Raw genomic sequence first — 24,020 nt, forward strand, 5'->3', positions numbered from 1 at the left:
GAGAGTCAACAATTACTTGGATGTGGGCCATGACCAGTATGCTGAAAGTAAACGAGAACAGTGGTTTTGAATGCACTGACAATTTATAAAATCTGTCTGAAAACAAAAAAAAAAAATGACTTTACTATCTCAAGTCAATGATGATGAGGAAGAGGGATCAGAGAGAAGGAGAATGAGGAGAATGAGAAATGCTAAGAGGTTGTGATCCAAAACTAGTTAAGTTTCATTGACAGCCAGAGGTAGAGTAAATTACAAATCTGGAAAGTGGCAGTGGGAGAACATGGTTTATATAGAGACAGGAACAAACTACAGAATGGCTAATGTACTTGCTGACAGTAAGACACATTGAAAGGAAGGTCAGGAACTAGTTCACAGGAAACTAGATCACTATTTTAATTGCACTCCACAAATTTTGCTCCTTGATGTTCTGTTTTTAAATTATCTTTAGTCTTTTTTAAAGTTCAGTCATTATCCCCCTCCAGGTCCATCCTCTGACTGTTCCACATTCCATAACTTCTTCCCCATCTCCATGAGGATGTCCCCACCCCACCTCCACCCCACCAGCCCTCCCCACTCCCTGGGTCCTCAAGTCTCCTGAAGGTTAGGTGCACCTTCTCTCATTGAACCCAGACCAGGCAGTCCTCTGCTGTATGTGTGAGAGGTCTCATACCAGCTGGTGCATGCTGCCTGGTCAGTGGCTCAGTGTCTAAGAGAGCTTGGGGGTCCAGGTCAGTTGAGACTGATGGTCCTTCTACAGGGTCAAGTTCCTCCTCAGCTTCTTCCACACTTCATAATTCAACCATAGAGTTCCCTGGCTTCAGTCCATCGGTTGGGTTTAAGTATCTGCATCTGACTTTTTCAGCTGCTTGGTGGGCCTCTTGGAGGATAGCCATGCTAGACTTCTGTCTGTAAGCACATCATAGCCTAAGTAATAGTGTCAGGCCTTGAGGCCTCCCCCTGAGCTAGATCCCAAATTTGGGCCTGTCACTGGACAGCCATTTTCTCAGGCTCTTCTGCATTTTTGTCCCTGCAGTTCTTTCAGATTGAAACAAGTCTGGGTCAGAGCCTTTGACTGTGGGATGACAACCCCATCCCTCCACTTGATGTCCTGTCTACTGGAAGGGGACTCTATGAGTTCCCTAGTTTAAATATTTTTAAACTCTCTTAACTACATGTGTGTTTTTTGTCTTTTGGCTTTTTTTGTTTGTTTGTTTGTTTTAAGAGAGTATTACTTAGTAACCCTGAATGGTTTTCAACTCACAGCAGTTCACCTGCCTCAACATCCTGCAGGCTGGGATTACAACCATGAACCACAATACCTAGTTGTCTGTGTTATTTTAAACAAAATTTCTTTTCAAACTTGTAGGAATTTTTCTAGTTAATAGTTTCTTACTATTCCTAGCTACATTCTACCGCAGTCAATGAACCTGTTCTGTATGTATTCAACTGCTGGAAATTTGTTGAGACTTTCTTCTAGACCTACATGTCAATTTTGTGGTAAATACTATGGACACTTTAAGGTAAATCGACATCATTTATAAATGACAGATAGCTGGAGGATAGAAAATGTCAACTTATCACAAGATAAAGTCATTGGAAAAAATGGAATCTCAATTGGGAAAAGGCCTTCATGAGTTCAGGCCATAGATAAGACTGTGGAGCATTTTCTTAATTAGTGATGGGGGAGTTCATTGTGGGTGGGGCCACCCCTGAGCTGGTGGTCCTGAGTTCTATAAGAAAGCAGGCTGACAAACCCTTTGATCTACAATGGTTTCTCACCTACAAGATATGCTAGACCACTGAATGTTTTTGGCTCCTTTGTCAAAGATCAAGTGACCATAGGTGTGTGGGTTTATTTATGGGTCTACATTTCTACTGCGTTGATCTACCTGCCTGTTTCTGTACCAATATCATGCAGTTTTATCATGATTGATCTGTGATACAGCTTAAGGTCAGGGATGGTGATTCCCCCAGAAGTTCTTTCATTGTTGAGAATAGTGTTCACTATCCTGGGTTTTTATTATTTCAGATGAATTTGCAAATTGCTCTTTCTAACTCTATGAAGAATTGTGAAAGGAAAAGTCACTGAAAGGAAATGTCACAGGCCACCAATGTTGTAAAAAGATGATGTCCCAGGTTTCAGCACCAATGTTAGGAGAAGAATGAAGAGAGTGGGGGGCATATGGCCCATGGAGGTGTAGTAAGGTCTGTGGGCAAGGGAGATGTCTGGGGGGGTCCATGTTGTGAATCCCTTCCTCCTGAGGGACCAGTCACACAACAGTATAGTACAGAATAGAGCTTATTCAGGTCATGGGGGAGTTAAGAGCGTGGTAAAGGCAGAGAGGGAAAGAGAGAGGAGAGAGAGAGAGAGAGAGAGAGAGAGAGAGAGAGAGAGAGAGAGAGAGAGAGAGAGAGAAATAGAGAAGTAGAGGCCGGACATGAGCATGTGGAGGGAGAGGGGGGAAGGAAAGGGGAAGAGGAGGGATAGGGGTGGGAGAGCAAGAGAGCCAGAAGGCAAGAAAGAGAGGAGGGGTCAAGCAGCCCCTTTTATAGTGTCAGGTCACTGGGGCAGAGCATATCTGGCCACTGCCAGGTAATTGAGGAATGGAGTTTACAGAATCCCAACAAATTGAGTTAGAATTTTGACAGGGATTGCATTGAATCTGCAGATTGCTTTTGGCAAGATGGACAGTTTTTCAATGTTGATCCTTCCAATGCATAAACATGGGAGATCTTTCCATCTTCTGAAATCTCTTCAATTTCCATGAAGCTCTTGTCATACAGGTACTTCACTTGTTTGGTTAGGGTCACACCAAGGTATTTTATATTCTTTGTGACTATTGTGAAGGTTGTTGATTCTCTAATTTCTTTCTCTGCATGTTTGTCCTTTGAGTAGAGGAAGGCTACTTATTTGTTTGAGTTAATTTTATATCCAGTCACTTTGCTGAAGTTGTTTATCAGCTGTAGAACTTCCCTGGTGGAATTTTTGGGGTCACTTAAGTACACTATCATGTCATCTGCAAATAGTGATATTTTGACTTTTTTCTTTCCAATTTGTATCTCTTTGACCTTTTTTTGTTGTCTGATTGCTCTGGCTAGTACTTCCAGTACTATATTGAATAGTTCAGGAGAAAGTGGGCAACCTTGTCTAGTCCCTGATTTTATTGGGATTGCTTTAGGTTTCTCACCACGTACGTTGACACTGGCTACTAGTTTGCTGTCTGTATATTGCTTTTACTTTGTTTAAGTATGAGCCTTGAATACCTGACCTTTCCAAGACTTTTAACAGGAAGGGGTGTTGAATGTTGTCAGATGTTTTCTCAGCATCTAGAGAGATAGTCACGTAATTTTTTTCTTTGAGTTTGTTTATATAGTGGATGACATTGATGGATTTCCGTATATTGAACCATCCCTGCATCCCTGGGATGAAGCCTACTTGATCATGTTGAATGACTGTTTTGATGTGTTCTTGGATTCGGTTTGCAAGAATTTTATTGAGTATTTTTGCACCAATGTTCATAAGTGAGATTTGTCTGAAGTTCTCTTTCCTTGTAGGGTCTTTGTGTGGTTTAGGAATGAGCGTAACTGTGGCTTCAAAGAATAAATTGGGTAGGGTTCCCTCTGTTTCTATTTTGTGGAATAGCTTGGAGAGTATTGGCATTAGGTCTTCTATGGAGGTCTGATGGAATTCTGTACTTTTTATGTCACCCCTTTCATTTTTTGATGTTTTGAATAGATTTTTGAGCTTTATTGAAATCTTACATGAACAAGAAATTAGAAGTACAATAACATCAAAGAACAAATTATCACAGCTTTGACAAATTTTGTAAGCCAAACAAATTTTGTAGGGCAGTTTTCAAAAAAATGTGGTTATAACAATTTAAAAACACAGTTAACCTGCTTCTAGGAATGCAAAACATACAGTCATAGGTTATTTTCAATACAAGGAAACTTAAGTCTGTTTGCTTTAATTTCTTAAAACTAGTAAGACAAAGCACTGGCTTGTACTTTTATTTACAGCATACTTCATACTCCTATGTAATCTATTCCAAATCCAAAAAAAAAAAAAAAAAAAAAAAAACCCAGAACTGTCCACACAAAGGTGCTGCAAGATTATGATTTAACAGTTTGTTCTGATGCTAAGATGAAGCTTGGAACGATAAAAGCATTGTAACCCCAGAATAAGGGAACTCTGCAAAACCAATAATGTCCAAGAGCATTTAGAAAAGAAGAAAAATAAGAAGCCTTGAGTATATACACAATAGTGACTTTTCAACTGAGCACAAATGGCAGCAAACTGCTACTTAAAGATGAAACAGTTACGCCAGTTTTGTTTGAAGAGTGTAGATCTAGAGCCAATTGGATCTTGACAGAATCGTTTCCAAGCCCTCACTTGTCTATTTCCACTGTTGCCCATCAGTATCCTGATAAAATTCTTGGTTGTCATTATTGTAACCATAGTTACCAGAATAGTCACCACCTTGCTGGAGCAGCTGCTGGGCGATGGGTTGGGAACCCTAGTTCTGTTGGTTGTTGGTCTGACGACGTTTGGAATCAGGCTGGTTGTACCCATCTACCTTTCTCTTGCCTCCTACATTGCCCCCTCTATTGCCCCGAGCTCCACGAGAACCACGGCCTCTCTGCTGTTGTGCGGGACCCCCTCTGCCACCCCTTGAGCCTCTTGGTGGTCCCAAAGGTGCTCCCATCTGTAAATAGCCAGCTCTACCTCTTGGAGGTGGTATTCCCCACCCCCTTGGTGGTGGTGGAGCGCCTCATCCCCCTTCCTCCTTCTTTTCCTCTTACTGCATAGCCATCATCATAGCCGTAGTAAGGATCGCCATAGTCTCCACAATAGTTATGATAATCATAACCATAGTAATCATCATGGTAGTCTTCATAACCATAATAATCTGGAGATAGCCATACCCACCTCTTCCTCCATGACGTCGACCTCTCACTGGAGGTGGCATTCAGGAGGAGGGTAATAATAGCAGTGCTTCTGGACGCATGCTTAGCAGCTTGGCGCTCTTTCCTTTTCTTGTCTGGTGGCTTAGCTAAGACAAATTCAATTTCTTCCCCTTCTATTTCTTTTCCATCCATTTTATCCATAGCCTTAACAGCAGAGCAGCTCCTCTATCTTCAAAATGAACAAACGAATAATCTTTCAAATCTTTACTCTTTCCTGTTTTCTGAATTCAGAAAATTACTTTTCTAATATTTCTTCTGTCACCATAGTAGCCAGGTTTCTCACAAATAATGTTGGATCCAGTTCTTCAACGGGGTCAGCCCACTCAACTCTAACTACATTTCCCCACATTTTGACTTATCACTCATCAGCCAGCGTCTGGCTTGTGCTGCTGACTTGTGATCCTCATATTCAAGGAAGCAGAACCCATGATTCCTTTGTGTCATCAAGTTGATGATAGAGAATAACGTCTACCAAACCTTCTGTGACTTTGCTGAACTCTTCCAGAATGTTCTCTTTAGTTTTATTCTTTGGAATGGATCCAACAGAAAGTCTGTTGTTTGCCACAGAAATGCACACTCCCAGGTGTTTACCAGGGCAAATCTCATAACTGCCACACAGCTTAACTGTGTCCTGGACAGCTTCCTTTCCACAGAAGGTGAAAAATGCATAGCCTCTGTTCTGACCAGAGAGTGGATCCATCATGAGGACCAGCCTTCTCAAAAAGGGGCACCAACTCATCCTCATACACGTCTCTTGGAATCTTACCTACGAAGACCTCTGAGTATACATTGTTTGATGGAAGACCACCATACTTCCTCTGTCCTGGAGTTACATCCAAAGTATAACCAGTCCTCTCAAGGGAGGCCTTGATCTTTGCTCCATCAGGCCCTTCCATGGACTCTTGTACCTTGCTGTCTTGTTTCTCTCTTTGCCTGCAGGTCTTCATAACTCCACATAAAAATGCACGTTTCTTCTTACCTGAACATGAGATAAGTCACTTTCTTTGAACTGCTATAGTACAGACAGAGCCCCTTCTTCATTAAATTCCCTGAGAGCATCAATTGCTCTTTCATCAAGATCGATATAAGTTACCAACCCTGTCTGAAATATTTCATTCAATCTTTCTGCCACCTTCTGTAGGAGGCCTGCCTCTATCAGTGTCTTGTAGTGTTCTGTTTGAGTTAACACCCCACCCCTCAGTTACCTGGCAATAGCCAGTTATGCTCTACCCCAGTGACCTGACACTATAAAAGGGACTGCTTGCCCCCTCCTCTCTCTCTTGCTCTCTCTTGTTCTTGCTTTTGCTCTCCCCCTTGCCCCTCCTCTTACCCTTCCCTTCCCCCCTCTCTCTCCATATTCTCATGGCCAACCTCTACTCCTCTATTCCTCTCTCTCTCTCTCTCTCTCTCTCTCTGCCTCAACTACCCTCTTAACTCCCCCATGACCTGAATAAATTCTATTCTTATTATACCATCATGTCGCTGGTCCCTCAGGGGTAAGGGATTCCAAACATGGGCCTCCCAGAGGCATGTCCCTTGCCCCTACACCTCACCACACCTCCATGGGCCATACCACCCCCCCCCACTCTCTTCATCCTTTTCCTAACATTGGTGCTGAAACCTGGAACTTTATCTTTTAACAACGCCATTTGCCTGGAAAGTTTTTTCCCAGCCTTTAAGGTGATGTCTGTCTTTGTTACTGAGATGAGTTTCCTGTATGCAGCAAAATGCTGAGTCTTCTTTAAGTATCCAGTCTGATAGTCTACATCTTTTTATTGTGAAATTGAGTTCCTTGTTGTTAAGAAATATTAAGGAATAGTGGTTGCTGTTTCTTGTTGTTTTTGTTTTTAGAGAAAGAATTATGTTTGTGTGGCTATTTTCTTTTTGGTTTGTTGCAAGGTGGTTACTTCCTTGCTTTTTCTATGATGTAGTTTCCCTCCTTGAGTTGGAGTTTTCCATCTATTAATCTTTGTAGGGCTGGAATTGTGGAAAGATATAGTGTTAATTTGATTTTGTCGTGGAATACCTTGGTCTTTCCATCTATGTTGACTGAGAGTTTTACTGGATATAGTCACCTGGGCTGGCATTTGTATTCTCTTAGGAAATGTATGACATCTGTCCAGGATCTTCTAGCTTTCATAGTCTCTGTTGAGAAATATGTTGTGATTCTGATAGGTCTGCCTTTGTATGTTACTTGACCTTTTTGCCTTACTGCTTTTAATATTATTTCTTTTCTTTATTTTGTGAATGTTGTGGGGCACTGCCTGCACATTCTCCATTACAAGATGGCGCTGACATCCGGCTGGAGTTAGCAGTAAACAAGTCATGTGCGCACACGCTGGGTAACTTTCCACTCCTTGAGCTCTGCCTCTCCCGTGGCGTCATAGGGCCTGATGAGTTTCAACCAATTAGGGGGCTCCACGTCCAAGGCGAGGGCTGATTCCTATATAAGGGTATGGGCTAGATAGTTCGGGGTCTTCATCTTCACTTGTTGCAAGCTTATGCTCTGCCTCTCGAAAGCATTAAAGCTTTACCACAGAAGAATCCTATTTCATGTGCCGTGTCGTTCTTGCTGGCGAGACGGTTGCACGGGACATCTGGTGCCTGAACCTGGGAACTTGACCACTCCATCGTCTGCACCAGCGAAGACACCCTGTCTCCGGGCAGGGAGGATCCAGAACTGCGGGGAGATAAGTTCGGCAAGGTATGTCTGACCCTGGATCTTTCTTTAAATTTGGTTTAAATCTTCCACGGCTGTGGGAAGGGTCCGTAGAGGCTCTGGTCTTTGTCAGTGCAGTTTTTATTCTCTTCCTCTTAATTTCCTATTGTGTCCATCATGGCTGGTGTTAGTTTTGTGCTTACTCGCCTTTCAGTTTCACTTTGTGCCGCAACATAAATAAGCCTCGGACATCACATCACCGTGATGGGCTCTTCACACTCGACCGTTACAGCCCTGCAGTCAATTCTTAAGCAGAGAGATCTAGAATTGCTCACCCGCATCTTACAGCATTTTGTAAAAGAGGTAGAGCGTGTTGCCCCTTGGTTTGCGGTCTCTGGGTCTCTCTCACCAGCCTCATGGAAAAAATTGGGTAGAGATTTAGGCCGTGCGCAGACTGCCGGAGACCTTGGGTCCGGGACCATGGCCATTTGGACGATGGTACAAAATTGTTTAAAAGATGAGAGTTGTAGGCCCGCTGTTGCTGCGGGGCAAGAGGCATTGAGTGAAGTCCAGGATAGACTATCAGAAGCTGAACAGAGCGAGACGATGGGCGCGTGCAGAAAAAGGCATCCCCCCCAGGAAAACGGACCTCCAGGTACGCTGCACAGCGGGAGAGTTGTTACCCATAAACCTTCAGATTGTCATTCCCTTATGCCCTCTAATATTAAGAAAAGGGAAGTCAGCTTGTACCCTGTAGATGACCTTGAGGCTCTTAACATTGATAGCCCTGAGACTTCAGATAATGATGAGCGAGAAGGCTTAGACCCAAAGAAAGGCAGGGTCTGGGCTTTGCCTAAGCGCCATTGAGGCAGTACGACCCATACCATGGAAAACGGAGGATCCGGTATGGGTTCCTCAATGGACCCTTACCTCCGAAAAATTAGAAGCTGTTACCCAATTAATTAGAGAACAACTACAATTGGGTCATGTAGAACCCTCTACTTCACCTTGGAATACCCCCATTTTTGTGGTTAAAAAGAAATCAGGAAAATGGCGATTGTTGCCTGACTTGAGAGCCATCAATGAACAAATGCATTTGCTTGGCCCTATACAACGTGGCCTACCGGTTCTCACGGCGCTTCCAAAACATTGGCCTTTAATGATAATAGATATTAAAGATTGTTTCTTTTCCATACCTTTACATTCTCAAGATAGGCCTAGGTTTGCCTTTACCCTTCCTTCTATTAAGCAAATGGATGTTACCCATGTCTCTTCCTTTGGTAAGCTGCAATATATACATGTATCCATTGACACCTGTTCGGGTGTAATTGCAGCCATTCCCTTATCTGGAGAGAAGGCCTCGCACACCATCCAACATTGCCTAGAGGCCTGAAGTGCCTGGGGTAAACCAAAGTTCTTAAAAACAGATAATGGTCCTGCTTATACCTCACAAAAATTCCAACAATTTTGTAGCCACATGGCCGTGACACATCTCACAGGTTTGCCTTACAACCCACAAGGGCAAGACATCGTCAAACGTGCTCACCGCACCCTCAAATCCTATTTAATAAAACAAAAAGGGGGAATTATGCAAGCTCTACCCCCTGTGCCTAGAACTGCAACTTCCATGGCACTATTCACCTTAAAGTTTTTAAATCTTGATGACCACGGCCATACGATGGCTGAAAGGCATTGCCTACCAATGGACAAACCAAGAGAGATGGTGAAATGGAAAAATGTCATAACTAATAAATGGAAAGGACCAGATCTTGTGTTGATAAGATCCAGGGGAGCTGTTTGTGTTTTCCCTCAGGATGAAAATAATCCCTTCTGGGTCCCCGAGAGGCTCACTCAAAAAATGGTGATGACAGCCCTGCTCCTGATGCTTTGGAACCAGAGAGTCAGAGGAGAGGCGAGATGGGCGATTCTGTCGGCATTCCCGAAACCAATTCCAGTGGAACATGATGCTACAGTCTTCCCTAAGCTTTTCACCACCGATATCAACTTGGGCGGGGGTGGGACTCTTTGGAGCAATCCTTTGCTGCGGACTTGTGTTGCTTCTCTGGCTGGTTTGTAAGCTCAAGGCCCAAACAAAAAGAGAGACAAGGTGGTTATTGCCCAAGCATTTGTCGCTCTAGAACATGGAGCATCAGCTGATATCTGGTTGTCTATGCTTAAGCAGTAGGTCGCCAGCCAGACAGCTCTTGCAATCCTAGAACTTCGGTTCATTGCACAGGATTAAAGTGTCTGGCTTGAGCAGCCCATGAGGGATGCCGAGCTAAGCATCGCACTGAGAGCCCCTCACCGCGGGGTATCTCTGGGAGATATGTCATTTTGCATGAGGGTTGCCTGCCCCAGTTTCCCTCCCTCAGAAAAACGGCAGAGTGACAGGTCAGGAGTACTACGGGCTACAAAAAGCCTAGCGGTTACTCCTGTACATGGTCTTTATACACCTTAATGAGGATTTGACTTCTATCTCCGCCCTCCTAATATGGGTGTCCTACTTTGCTTAAAGAATAAAAGGGGGAGATGTGGGGCACTGCCTGCACATTCTCCATTACAAGATGGCGCTGACATCCGGCTGGAGTTAGCAGTAAACAAGTCATGTGCGCACGCACTGGGTAACTTTCCACTCCTTGAGCTCTGCCTCTCCCGTGGCGTCATAGGGCCTGATGAGTTTCAACCAATCAGAGGGCTCCACGTCCAAGGCGAGGACTGATTCCTATATAAGGGGACAGGCTAGATAGTTTGGGGTCTTTGTCTTCATGTGTTGCAAGCTTATGCTCTGCCTCTCGAGAGCATTAAAGCTTTACCGCAGAAGAATCCTATTTCGTGCTGGTCCAACTGGCACTCAGCATGCAAAAGAATGAAAATAGACCCTTTCTTATCTCCTTGTACAAAGCTCAAGGGTAAGTGGATCAAAGATCTCCACATTAAACTAGATACACTGAAACTATTAGTTGAGAAAGTAGGGAAAACCTTAGAACACATAGGCACAGGAGAAAATTTCCTGAACAAAACACCAATGGCTTAAGCTCTAAGGTCAAAGATTAACAAATGGGACTTAATGAGATTGCAAAGTTTCTGTAAGACTAAGGAAATTGTCAAGAAAACAAAAAGGCAACCAACAGAATGGGAAAAGATCTTTACCAATACCACATCAGATAGAGGCCTAATATCCAAGGTATACAAGGAACTCAAAAAGCTAGACACCAGAGAATCAAATAACCCTATTAAAAAATGGGGTACAGAGCTAAACAAAACGTTCTCAGTTGAGGAACACCGAATGGCTGAGAAACGTCTGAGGAAGTGCTCAACATCCTTAGCAATCAGGGAAATGCAAATCAAAACAACCCTGAGATTTCACCTCACACCAGTCAGATTGGCCAAGATCCAAAACTCAGATGACAGCAGATGCTAGCGAGGCTGCAGAGAAAGAGGAACACTTCTCCACTGTTGGTGGGGTTGCAAACTAATACAACCACTCTGGAAATCAGTCTGGCGATTCCTCAGAAAATTGGATATAGCACTACCTGAAGACCCAGCTATTCCACTTCTGGGCATATACCCCAGAGACACTTTAATACACAACAAAGATATATGCACCACAATGTTCATAGCAGCTCTATTTATAATAGCCAGAAGCTGGAAAGAACCCAGATGTCCTTCAGAAGATGAATGGATACAAAAATTGTGGTACATTTACACAATGGAATACTACTCAGCCACCAGAAACAATGACTTAACCAAATTCTTAAGAAAATGGCTGCATCTAGAGAATATCATCCTGAGTGAGATAACCCAGTCACAAAAGAACAGACATAATATGCAGTCACTGATAGTGGGATGCTAACCCCAGAGGCTTGCACTCCCCCAGAAACAACTCACAGACTGTATGAAGTCCAAGAAATAAAGAAAACAAAAAAATATACATATATTTACAAACAAGAAGACTTTGACTGTTTCCATGTTTCGTTTTGTTTTGCATGTACTTTATGCTCATTGTAACTATTAGGTTTTCAATGCATACTGTCAAGCCCTTGAAAAAATCAAGTACTGACTAAAAAATATATTCACAGAGTTTTATGTAAAAATTATTTTAATATCTGAAAAAACAGTACTGACAAAAATGTATAATTTTAAGCAAAAAATGTTTAAAATCTGTACATTTATCTTTGTTTTGTAAAATAAAGTCATTTAAAAAAAAAAAGAAGAATCCTGTTTCATGTGCAGCGTCGTTCTTGCTCGCGAGACGGTTGTGCAGGACAGAATGTGGTGTTTTGACTATCATGTGATGTGAGGAATTTCTTTTCTGGTCCAATCTATTTGGAGTTCTGTAGGTTTCTTGCATGTTTATGGGTGTGTCTTTCTTTAAGTTAGGGAAGTTTTCTTCTATAATTTTGTTGTAGATAGTTATTGGCCTTTTAAGTCAGAAGTCTTTGCTTTCTTTTATGCATATTATCCCTAGGTTTGGTCTTCTCATTGTGTCCTAGATTTCATGGATGTTTTTGGGTTAGGAGCTTTTAACTTTTTGCCTTTTTTTGACTATTGTGTCAATGTTTTCTTTGGCATCTTCTGCCCCTGATATTCTATCTCTTGTATTCTGTTGGTGATGCTTACATCTATGACTCCTGATCTCTTTCATAGGTTTTCTATCTCCAGGATTGTCTCCCTTTGTGATTTCTTTATTATTTCTATTTCCATTTTTAGATCCTGGATGACTTTATTCTATTCCTTCACCTGTTTGGTTGTGTTTTCCTGTATCACTTTAAGGGATTTTTGTGTTTCCTCTTTAAGGGCTTCTACTTGTTTACCTGCATTCTTCTGTACTTCTTTAAGGGAATTATTCATGTTCTTCTTGAAGCCCTCTATCATCAGCATGAGGTATAATTTTAAGTCCTAATCTTGTTTTTCTGGTGTGTTGGGAAATCCACTACTTGTGGTGGCAGGACATGTGGAGGACATCAATGACCGTCGCTCCTCCATGGCTTCTACATTAGCCTTTGCCTCCAGGTTCCTGCTCAGTCTGTGTTCCTATGTTTCCCTCAATTGATATCTAGATCTTTAAGCCAAATTAAACTTTCGCTTCCTAAGTTGCTTTTGGTCATGGTGTTTTATTACAGCAAAAGTGTCCCTAACTAGGACAGCTCAAATAATAGATGGATGAATGGAATAATACACAGATACAATCTAACTAATAAAAGGTGTTTTTTTTTCCAATTCAGTCCAGTATGAGATAGAGCTATAAATAGCTACCTACTATATATCTTCACATCAAATTTGGTAAGCAATTTACAGTTTTGAATATTTAGTTACTCATTGTTTTTGCTCATTAGTTACTAAAAAGGGTGTGTTTAAAATATCTATTTGGGCTATTATGGCTTATTTTTCCTTATAATCATGACAATTTTCTCTTCTTTCAGACTCATTATATAAGGAATTTGAAGACTGTCAGAAGAAATTAATCAGAGCTAGTAATTTTAACCTATCACTATTGGAAACTGAAAATTCAAGCAAACAAAAAATCTCTAGTGCTGTCAAAGAAACAATAATAAATTTGAGTTATTAGATAATATGAGAGTGTATATTCAACAAAAACAAAATACAGTATCCTTAGGAATATTCATACTGCCCATTTAAACTCCCAAGAATGAATATCATTAAATCTAGGTTTCCTGACCATAATGCTTACACAGAATTTAACAGCATAAAGACAGCAGTATAAAACCAAATTATTCAGAAACAAAATTACATAATACTAATCTTCCATTAGATTGAAGGAAATTAACTCAGAGCTCAAACTTAAAAATATCCATATATTACATAATAGTGTATGCCTGAATTTGAGAGGCCAGTCTAAATTCCATAGTGATATTCTATCTCAAAAACATATGTACAGTAATCAAAGGAGCTAGTGTTGTAAAATAAAATTAAAAGGAACCAGAGGGAACTTTCTGGGGGATTGACTATATTTTTTTTCACTTTAGGAGTGATTACATAAATATTCACATTAGTTATATTTATGTTGTATTACACAAGAATTGTTCAAGTAATATGCAATACTTTGATATACTCACAGTTGAAACCCTTTATAGTGTTAATGTTGAAAATGAATCCGTCCCTCCATCAGAACAGAGACTTTGAGTAGACTCTGGATACTTTTTTGTTTTAGCAGTGAACATAGCCTTTAAGGTTTTGACGAAAAGATGATCTAAGAGAATTTTTTTGGTTTGCCTTTTGCCCTAACTTAAAAAAAAAAAAAAAAAAAAAAAACAGTTAGCCTACAGTTATATATAATGTAGGCAACTCATCTTTATTTATGATAAAGATACATTCTAGCACTTTTTAATTGAAGAAACTTATTTTCAAAATTGGTGCCTGTCCACAATCATACTCCCTTCACTCAAGGCTCGGGGACCATCAAAGAAGAGGGAACAGAAGGGTGGTTTCAGTCCGAAGTTGAGGAGGACTTTAGAAAAAAAGTGTCCTCTGGATATGACAGGAGGGTGGTGATGGTGGTGGAGCTGGTGGTTAATGATTTAACAGCAAGACCTCTGATACATCAACCATACCCCCAGTGGACTGCTTATACTCTGGAGTATATGCAGTTGTTGGGTGTTGGTCTAGTGCTGCTATGAATTCAAATGCTAAATACTGGTCCCCAAGGTCTAGTTGCCCCCAAAGGCCGGATCCTCGTGTTCATTATCATCATTTTCATGCTATGTAAATTTTGCTCCTCAATTTAAAGCTATTGGTTAAATACAAATAGTTACAGCCAATTACTAGGGGAGAATAGAGGCAGGAAGGGCTTCAATTACCAGGCTGTGGGTCTCACGTAGGAACCACAGGGAGAAAGAAGAGGGAGAAGGAGAAAAGTTTAAAGATAAAGAACAAGAAAGGAGGTGGAGAGAAAAGGAGGTCTCCATTAGACATGATGGACCAGGAACAAGTGGCTGAGTGAAATACCCACTGAGGACAGACAGGAGGAGCAGAAATAACCCGAGGAAGACTCAAACAAATTAGGGATAATTTTCCCAGTAATTGTTCTATAGCTGATTTTTTTAAAAATCCAAAACACTCTGCCTCGATTATTGGGGGCTTGCTGGATCATGTTGATAATAGAGTTATTAAATAACATTTAAAATACCTTTTCCAAGTACTAACTGGATTTAGTGTCCATTTTCTTAAAGAGGACAAGAATTAGAGAATGGATAAAGGTTGTAGCTGGGTCTGGGAGGAGTTGATGGGAGAAGTATGGGGTAAATATGCATATACAAAATTATCAATTAATTAAAATATATATTTTCAGGATTGTAATGATTCAATCATTACATCTTCAAATGAGTGTAAAGATGTATGCTGGGAAGCATACAAGCAGTAATTGATGTATAGAGAAAAGGAAGTAACTATTATAATGAAAGTATAACAGAATGTTAAAAAAAAATGACTCTCAAAACAGAATACAAAGGGCTTGGAGAGATAGCTCAGCAATTAGAATCCTGGCTGCTCTTCCAGAAGATAAAAATTTAATCCCCAGCATTCATATAGTGGCTAACAATAGTCTGTAACACCAGTCCCTGGGGAGCCAATACCTTCTTCCCAGGCATTGCCTCCACATTGTGCAGAAACATATACACAGGCTAAACATCCACATATATTCAATAAAATAAATATTTTAAAATAGCATTATACATTTAAAATGTAGTGTGGGAGAGACAGATGAGGAAACCTGGATATGCAGAAAGGTTGGGAAATGGAACTGTAGCACCTGTCGTTGCCTTCATTTCTGACTGCGTGGATAGAATAGTTCTGATTCCATGTGGAAAAGTACCAAGGCAATAGGTTATTACATAGTTAAAAGACTGAGCCACAGACAATCAGTTGCACTCAACCCCCATCCCAGCAGTGCATTCCCTGTGTAGATTATTTCTGATGTACAAGCAGTTGAAACTTGGTGACAAGATTGAGTGTATTCCCAGTTGGAAGTTGGAGACTTTTGTTTTCTTTTTGAAGAAGTATAGTAAGGTAATTTGTTGTTAAATGATGCTTAAGGAAAGAAAACTCGGGAGTTGGAGAGAGAGCTCAATGGCTAAACGTACTGTTTTTGCAGAGGTCATAAATTCAGTTTCCAGCATCTATTCCATGCCTCTCACAACTGCCTATACCTCCAGCTACAGGGGATTCAAAGCCCTTGTCTGGCATCCACAGATACTACATCCACATGCATACCCCACACACATACCTATATATATATATATATATATATATATATATATTAAAAGTCCTCTATTTTCCTGATACCCTGGAATCCTTTGTCCCTTTGCTTCATTAACTATGCAGCCCATTCCTGTGTTTCTGAAAGGTCTACACCCAGCCATCCCTGTGATTCTAATTGAATAGCGTCCTATCTACTGTCCAGGGTTGTGTCTTTTCCCTTTTTATTTCTACTGCAGACTTTCTGGTCATGGACTGAATATGTATCAGAATCCACTACAGTGAGGATTTGCAGTTACGCGAACCCCAGCACACTATTTTACTACCCTCTAGATGAATAGTCTGAGATAGGTACTAGTCTTATAGGCAACAATCCCAACTGAGCTGTACAACAGGTCATGAATGAGCTTTCTAATTGGATAATGATAATGTCACGGCACGCCTAGCAAACACAAGTCTGGCTGGTTTTCACACTGCTTGCATATGTAATTTCTATTTCACAATTGCAAGAATATTCTTCAGAAATGGCACCTTTCTCAGGTGATTTGAGTTGTCAGTCTTTGGCTTTTTGCCTCTTAACACTTCTTAAATATTCCAGCATTGCTCAAAAAATATCCAATCTTCCCTATTTCTTATTTATCTTGAATTTCTGTCTAATTTCTCTATGTGTGTGGATCACATCTTTTCCTAGAATCCACTGAAAAGGTCACACAAGGTTCTCCTGGAACTTATTTCACAGTGAGAGAAAGGATCCAGAATTCTACCAGATTTAAGATAAAAGAACAATACTATGCTTAATTACAACTGAAACTAAATGAAAATGCTGAAAGTAGTGGGATTTAAGATAGTACTTAGTTACATATTGAGGCAAGTTTTGTTGATAAAAGATAGTTAAAAAATGAAAAATAAAACTAACCACCATCCCTTCCCAACCTCCCAAATTTCCTCCTGAATGCTCATGTCTGGTTTAGGATTCCCTCCTACTTCCATAATATCATCATCATGAATTTTAGGAAAATGTTTGTCTTCTGTATTTCTTGTAGACTTTCATTTCTTTAAAAGTAGGATAAGTGATTGGCACTGTACTGCATAGTTCAGTTCACTTCTAAGTATTTTATTCTTTTGTTGTTGCTGTGAAGGTTTTTTCTTTTGTATAACTGAGTATAGAATTCTGCATTGATTGTGGTGATGGCTTATGTTTATTTTGAAACATCAACTAAAATTCATCAAATATGGGTGTTGTTGCATATTGATTATTCCTCGGTCAAGCTGGCAAATACCTGAAAGACAAGTTTAAAAGAGAAGATACTTATTTGGGCTCACAGTTCAGAATACTTGGTCCATAGCTAATCTCATTGCTTCTGGGACTGTGGTAAAACAAAAACATAATGGTAGAAAGTCATGGTAGAAGAAACTGATTCATTTCATAGCCGTTACAAAGCAGAGAAAATAGATGCCTGAAATAGCTGATTTTTGCTTTTCTCTCCTTTTATTCCATCTAGGTTCCCATCTTATAAAATACGCACATCCAGGGCAAGCCTTCCTTCCTTTGTTATCCTTTCTGGAAATGTCCTCAGACTCCCAATCAAAATTACACATTTATAATCCCCTTTGTGATTCACAAACCAGACAAACTAACAATCCTGATTATTCAACCCAATGGCTATAATTCTTAAAATTTGAAATGACAAGTACTGATGAAACTGTAGAAAAAGGTGACCTTAAAATACATATATGTGTGTATTATATATCTATTACTCATGTGAATTTTAAATGATACATTCTCTATGGAAAGTAGTTTGGTGCTTCTTAAGTAAGTTGAATGTGAAAGTCTTACCTAACTGTTAAGTAGTAATTTGTGTGGCAAACAAATGATGTTTAACAGTTTATTTATGTATATAAAACAAGTGTGTGTGTGTGTGTGTGTGAGAGAGAGAGAGAGAGAGAGAGAGAGAGAGAGAGAGAGAGAGACAGAGGGAGGGAAGGACGGAGGGAGGGAGGGAGGGAGGGAGGGAGGGAGAGAGAGAGATTGTAGTGTATGGACCCACACATAAAATGGGGACAGAAAGAACATAACAACAGAGACTCAAAACTGTTCAAAGTACAAAAAATAAGTGTTATCATATAGTGTTCAACAGAAAGGGCTCTTGCAAGAAAGCACTATCCCAGAAGCCACCCATACCTTGTTCTCCCCATGTGCCTTCCTGGCCACAGGTGTACATGGGGTACAAATCTCAGAGTGGTTGGACATGTTACTCTCCTGAGAAGCAAGGGTTCTAGACATGCTCTCATCAGTGATTTGTGGGTACTTAGCACCATCCAGCATGCCACCCTACCTGGGTGCCATTGGAGAAATGAGCTCATAGTACTTGTGGTATTGAGTTGGGCTGGATTGCTTACAGCCTGGCTTAGCACCTGAAGTCAGTGATGTACAGAGTAACTGCACTGAAGACTGGGGCAGGAATTTTTCCTAAAATGCTGAATTTGATTCCAGCCACATCTTGTTAGTAGATGTAGATTTGTGCATTTCCTCTAGACGGTAACTCTCATTGAATCTGGAACTAGGTTGACAACCATTAAGTACCAAGTATTTCCTGACTTCACCCCACACAGTAACAGAATTACAGAGCATGCACCATGCCTAGTTTGCTTTGTGTGGATACTGGGAATGTGAATCCAGAGTCTCGTGCTTACACAACGAGCAATCTCTTCCACAAAGCCACCTCTCCTGCCTTAAACTACCATTCTCACCAAAGGAAGAAAAAGAATGGAAGAAGCAATGCCATATCATATTGACCCCCATTTAGTGACCTGATTCCCTTTCTATGCACCTGTGACTTCTTATTCACGCCAGATGCATCTTTCAAAAAGTATTGTGAATCTCTTCAGATACTCACAATTTGTAACATAACACCAAGTGCTGGATGTGTCTTAACCTCACTTAAGACAAGAAATGCTATATTGAACTGAATTTCTCCTTTGTACTCAGGAGGGGGTGGTCTTCAAAAAAAAAACATTATATCTCATTATACCAAACCAGAAGTGTGTTGTTTTTTTTTTTTTGTAATCCTGTATTTTTCCCTGTGCTCCCTGTGGGAATCAGCATCACATCTACATCAACATCTGAAACAGCTACAGCAGCAGGGTAGAAAGACGCTGCTATAGAAACTGCCCTGAGACTATGGCTAGAAAGAAAATAAAGATTCAATTAATTCAACACGGATTGGAAGCTCTGGACACCATTCTGAAGCATTTATAATGTTCAGTGATAAAGAAAAAGAAACCAAACAAGTACCGTGGCTGCAAGACACAGAGAAATCAAACTAGAGTTGGGCTGGATGCCTCCTCCCTGCTGGTTAGCCCTAATAATGACAGAAGGTGCTCTGCAGGCTGTTGGGAGAGAATTGTTAACAGCAGTCTTATTCAGCTGTGGACCCTGTATGCAACAACTGGTCTGACAAGATGGACTGAGTGGTATAAAAGTGGCAAGTCCATTGTAGGGGTAACCAATTGCTTTCTGGTTAGATCCAATGCCTGTTTCACAAGAGTAAATTTATGTCTGATATCATTAAACTTCATTAAAAGCCTGTAGATAGGAGAATGGGGCCCTGTCCGAAAAGTTACTGCTGTTATTTTGATAAATAGGTATGATGTGCCTGTCAAAGCACCTTCTAAATAACTATGCGTGTGCCCATACATTAGTGCTACTGTCAGCTTTGGTCAGAAAAGCTCCTTTGTTCCCTGGTCAATGATAACAGCAACAGCTCAAAACTGGTGAAAGTACTAAGAATAAGTGGCTGTTTTATAGCTATAAGTGCTCTATCTATGTAACTCCCTCCAAGGCTCAAGGAGCACAGTGGGAAGGGGGGCAGGAGAATATAAGAGCCAAAGGAGGGGGTGAAAGAGGTAAAAAGCTGACTTCCTTGACTAATACACATGTTTATTGTTTTCTCAAACTCATAGCAGTTCTGATTATGTGCAGAAGATCATCACCAGATTGACCTTTTCAGCACACTGTCATGAAAAGAGGATGGGCTTATAGGTCACTGACTCAGGATTTATACCCAGTTAATGGTTGGTGGGGGAGGAAGACACACTTTCATCAGTCATGTAGCCACTAGTAAGGTGCCCATTCTCCTGTAAACAAACCCTCATTCAAACAAATAACCAAAATGAAACTCATTAGACTACAAAACAGTAAAATGCAAAAGTGGAATGAGGGTTGTCTGAGAAGATATTAATGGAAGTGGGAGGCGGACAAAAGAGGGTAATGGATGAGGAATATGTTCAAAATATATTATACACACATATAAAGTAACTTCAGATGTCAATGGAAATCTATAAGGATGGCTCAAATGTTTTCTAAATTGCCATAACTAAATTAGGAAATTAGTAGGTGAAAAATAAAGTATGATTAATTGAGCTTTTACTTTGTGTTACAGAAGATCATCAAATCTTCTGGACTCTAGCCTGTCTAGGTTTGGCTTTTGGTTTTTGTCCTTGTTTGCTTGCTTGCTTGTTTTTAAGACCCTTTCACAACTACTGTGTTTTAAGAGATGGTGGATGGAGTTAACATAATTAGGGCACACATCAGACACTAGCTACTCCAGGCCAGCATTCTGCAATTTTTTTAAAGGTCTCCCATATATTACCCAGCTGCATTTTCCCCTCCTTTCACTCCTCTCAGCCCATCCCTCTACTTAACCATTTCCCCAAGATCTACTCTTCCTCTGTTTTCCAGAGATAACAAACATAGCAAAACAATCTTCAATAAGACTGGGCACAAGCTGTCATATCAAGGATGAATTAAGCAACCCAGTAGGAGGAAAACTGTCTCGTGCACAGGCAAAAGAATCAGAGACAACCCTACTCCCACTGTTAGGAGTCCACAAGAACACCCAGCTAAACAACCATAATGTATATGCACAGTGGCTAGGTCACTGATTCTGTGAGCCCCTATAAGCCCTGCTTAGCTGATTCCACAAGCCATGTTTTCCTGGTGTCCTCGACCCTTCTTCTTCCTACAGTCCTTGATTCACATCTTTTGCATAGTTCTCCAAGTTCTGCCTTATTGCTTACCTGTGGCTCTCTGCACCTTCTGCAGTCTTCTTATACTCTATTCCTACCGCCAACAAGAAACAAATAAATCATCCTGGGACTATAGATGAGACTGCTCTATTCCAGTAGCCCATGTTTTCCTTCCTTCCATTCTCACAGGAAATTGATTACTTAACTCCATCAGAAATTTAAAAAATAAATTGTTTTCCACTATTTGAACACAGTTATGTATTTATCGATTACTTAAGATTATATATATATATATATATATATACACATTTTATGATGAAAGTCTACTGTTATATCACTTTAGAGATGAGGCCAATATCACTATATTGAGCAATTTCCATAAAGCAACCTCAGGGAGAGGGAAACTCCAAGAACTGAGGTAGGCTCCAGTTACTGCACTATCTAGAAATTCAAGGTGTAAATGTCTTGTTCACCTTTGGCTTCCATGCTAGCTCATTCTGTAAATTAAAGGGATTAAATGTATGCAACATGCCCACATTCTAAGGAATAAACTAGAGAAAGGCTCAATTCTTTAAAAATCCCATAATCCCCAAGAACAAACCAAAGGCTTAAGCTAGTCAAACTCAGAAGCTAAGAAATGAATTGAATAAATAGCTTAAGTAACCTTTCCCTTGGGCTTGGTATTTCTAAAGGACAGAAGAAGGAGAAGCAAATAGGGTTCCTTGTTTTTTTGACTCAGATTTCTACACTGTCAATTAGTTCCTGAAATGACATAGTTAGTTTTCATTTTAGGATATCAGGTGTTAAAATTACTTTTCACTACAATGTACACAAGCCTTGATTGGGTTGACTTGTTTATTTAGTGAATGAAGTAAAGATTCTGAAAAGAAATCATGGTGAACCAAGAGTTTGTTTTTTAATTGAGAATACATATGCAGAGAGTGTTGCCAGTGGTGGAAATGAAACATAGAGAACACTGAGAAAAGGCATCAATGAGCAGAGCATGGCACCTTATGGCCAACCATCAGACTGAGCCCAGGAGTCCCAATGGAAGAGCATGGGGAAGGGCTGAAGGAGCTGAAAGGGAAAAAAGTGCCAATTAATCAGACCCCCAGAGCTCCCACAGGCTAAACCACCATGGAGAGACCCCTGGCTCCAGCTGCGTATGTAGCAGAGGATGGCGTGTCTGACATCAATGGGAGGGGAAGCCCTTGGTCCTGTGGAGGTTTGATGCGCCCACCTTGTATACTCAGTGGGACTCTGCTCGTGAAAATAAATTTTCTCTTTTTGAGCAGTTGTCAACTGGAGATAGCTTCTGGGTTAGGGAGGGGATGTAGGGCAGTGATGTGGGTGAGGCAAAGGGGAGTGGGTAGGATAGGGGATTGTGGAGGGTTAACTGGGAAGGGGGATATCATTTGAAATGTAAATGAATACAATGATTAATAAAAAAAAAAGAAAGGACTAAAGTCCTGGTTATTTAACATTTTTAAAAAACTGAATTTTCAGCAGACACAGAATTCTCTGTAATACTCTCTGAGATGATATCCTCGGACAGCTCCCATTATAGGAAGTTCATTAGGCTTTTGAAATATTTTTCTCTTTTATCTAGTCTTTAAAAATTACTTGTCAGTTACTTTTGTAGGTACTTTACTACCCTTTGAAATTTTTCTTCTGTTCGTCTCTGGGTCAAGACTTTAACAGTTATCCCGAGCACCCATTATAAGCCAAACTCTGGACTGGTAGGAGTAGGGATGTCTCTGACTCTTCTCCTTCTTCAAATAATTAACTCCCTCCTGACTGGTCTTTATTCTTCATCTCACTTACATAGACACACCAAGCCTGCCTGAGAGGGATAACAAATTCTGGTAAGATTGAGACTAAAGAGAAACCCTTACACATTGTGAGAATGTAACTCAGTATGGCTACTATTGAAAACAGCTGTTTCTCATATATTTTATAGGAGGACTGAGTTCTGGTCTCTATAGCACAATAATATAACTATTAACTGAGTGCATATTTAAAGGCACCCAGAAGAGAGAATTTTAAGTATACATGACACAGGGAGCAAACAGTTTGAAGTGATTGATAAGTTAATTTCTCTGATAAGAGCATATAATTATCATTTTTCAATTAAAATATATTCACAGAGGCAGTGGCAGCATGCAAAGGGACTTCACAAGTCTATGCCAGATGGGGTCCCAGTGCCAAGAGAGGAGAAGGACACATGCTCCCTCCCTAACCCGGAAGCTATCTCCAGCTGATTACTGCCCAAAAAGAGAAAGAAAATTTGCTTTCACGAACAGAGTTCCTCTGAGTATACAAACCACACTTAAGAGCAGGTCTCATGTCTAGCAGTAGATGGCTAATGGGAAATGAACTCAGTGGTTGTTTTGGAGACTTTTGTTGTTGCTGTTATATAATGCTTTGTCTGGAGGGGTTTTTGTGTTGTTGGGGTTTTTTGTTGTTTTGATTTTGGGGGGTGGTTTTTTTAATCCAAAGATATTTTGTTTATATGTTATAGTTTTCTGTTTTATATTTTTATGAGATTTTTATGTGTGCAAGTGTGTGTGTGTGTGTGCACGTGTGTGCGTGCTCTGTATGTATCTCTTATGCTTTTTCTTTGGCTCTTGTCTGTTGTTTGTTTTGTCCTATGCTCATTTGGTTTTAGTTGCCTATTTGTTTTCTAATGAAAAGGGGGGTATGGATTTGTGTGGGTGGGGAGGTGAGGAAGCTCTGGGTGGAGTGAAGGGAGGGAAAACCATGATCAGGATATAGTGTAGAGGGAAGAAAGCTGATTTCAATCAAACAAAATTGAAAACAAAATAAAATGGACCCAACCTTAACACTACACAAACACAAAGGGAAGAAACAGAAGCCTGTCCGTGTGCTGGTTAACGTTCACTCCCTAAAAAGGATGTTTATCTCCATCTGTTTCACTGAGCTTTCGAGCACGTTCTTTTCCTATCAGTCTGGCTTTGGATTCAGAAGACAATTAGGTAAACAGAAAAGCTCCTTCTACATCAGACCAAGAGCGTTGGTGCCCCCTCGTGGCTAGATGTGGTACTAGCCGTAGCTCTTCCAAATGAACAAATGAAAGCACAAAGAGATGGCTGCGCCAGAGCAGGCAGTTTAGACAGGGCTTCCTTCTGTC

General features: G+C 40.5%; 1 pseudogene across 1 annotated transcript; it reads right to left on the bottom strand.

The window, feature by feature from the left end:
* Positions 1 to 4,397: 4,397 nt before the first annotated feature.
* LOC308415296 (heterogeneous nuclear ribonucleoprotein R-like) lies at positions 4,398 to 6,139 on the bottom strand (annotated as a pseudogene). Its single transcript has one exon. The product of its transcript is annotated as a heterogeneous nuclear ribonucleoprotein R-like (transcript).
* Positions 6,140 to 24,020: the final 17,881 nt, after the last annotated feature.

The sequence above is a fragment of the Micromys minutus genome (assembly GCF_963924665.1).
Source record: "Micromys minutus genome assembly, chromosome: X".
NCBI classification, from domain to species: domain Eukaryota; kingdom Metazoa; phylum Chordata; class Mammalia; order Rodentia; family Muridae; genus Micromys; species Micromys minutus.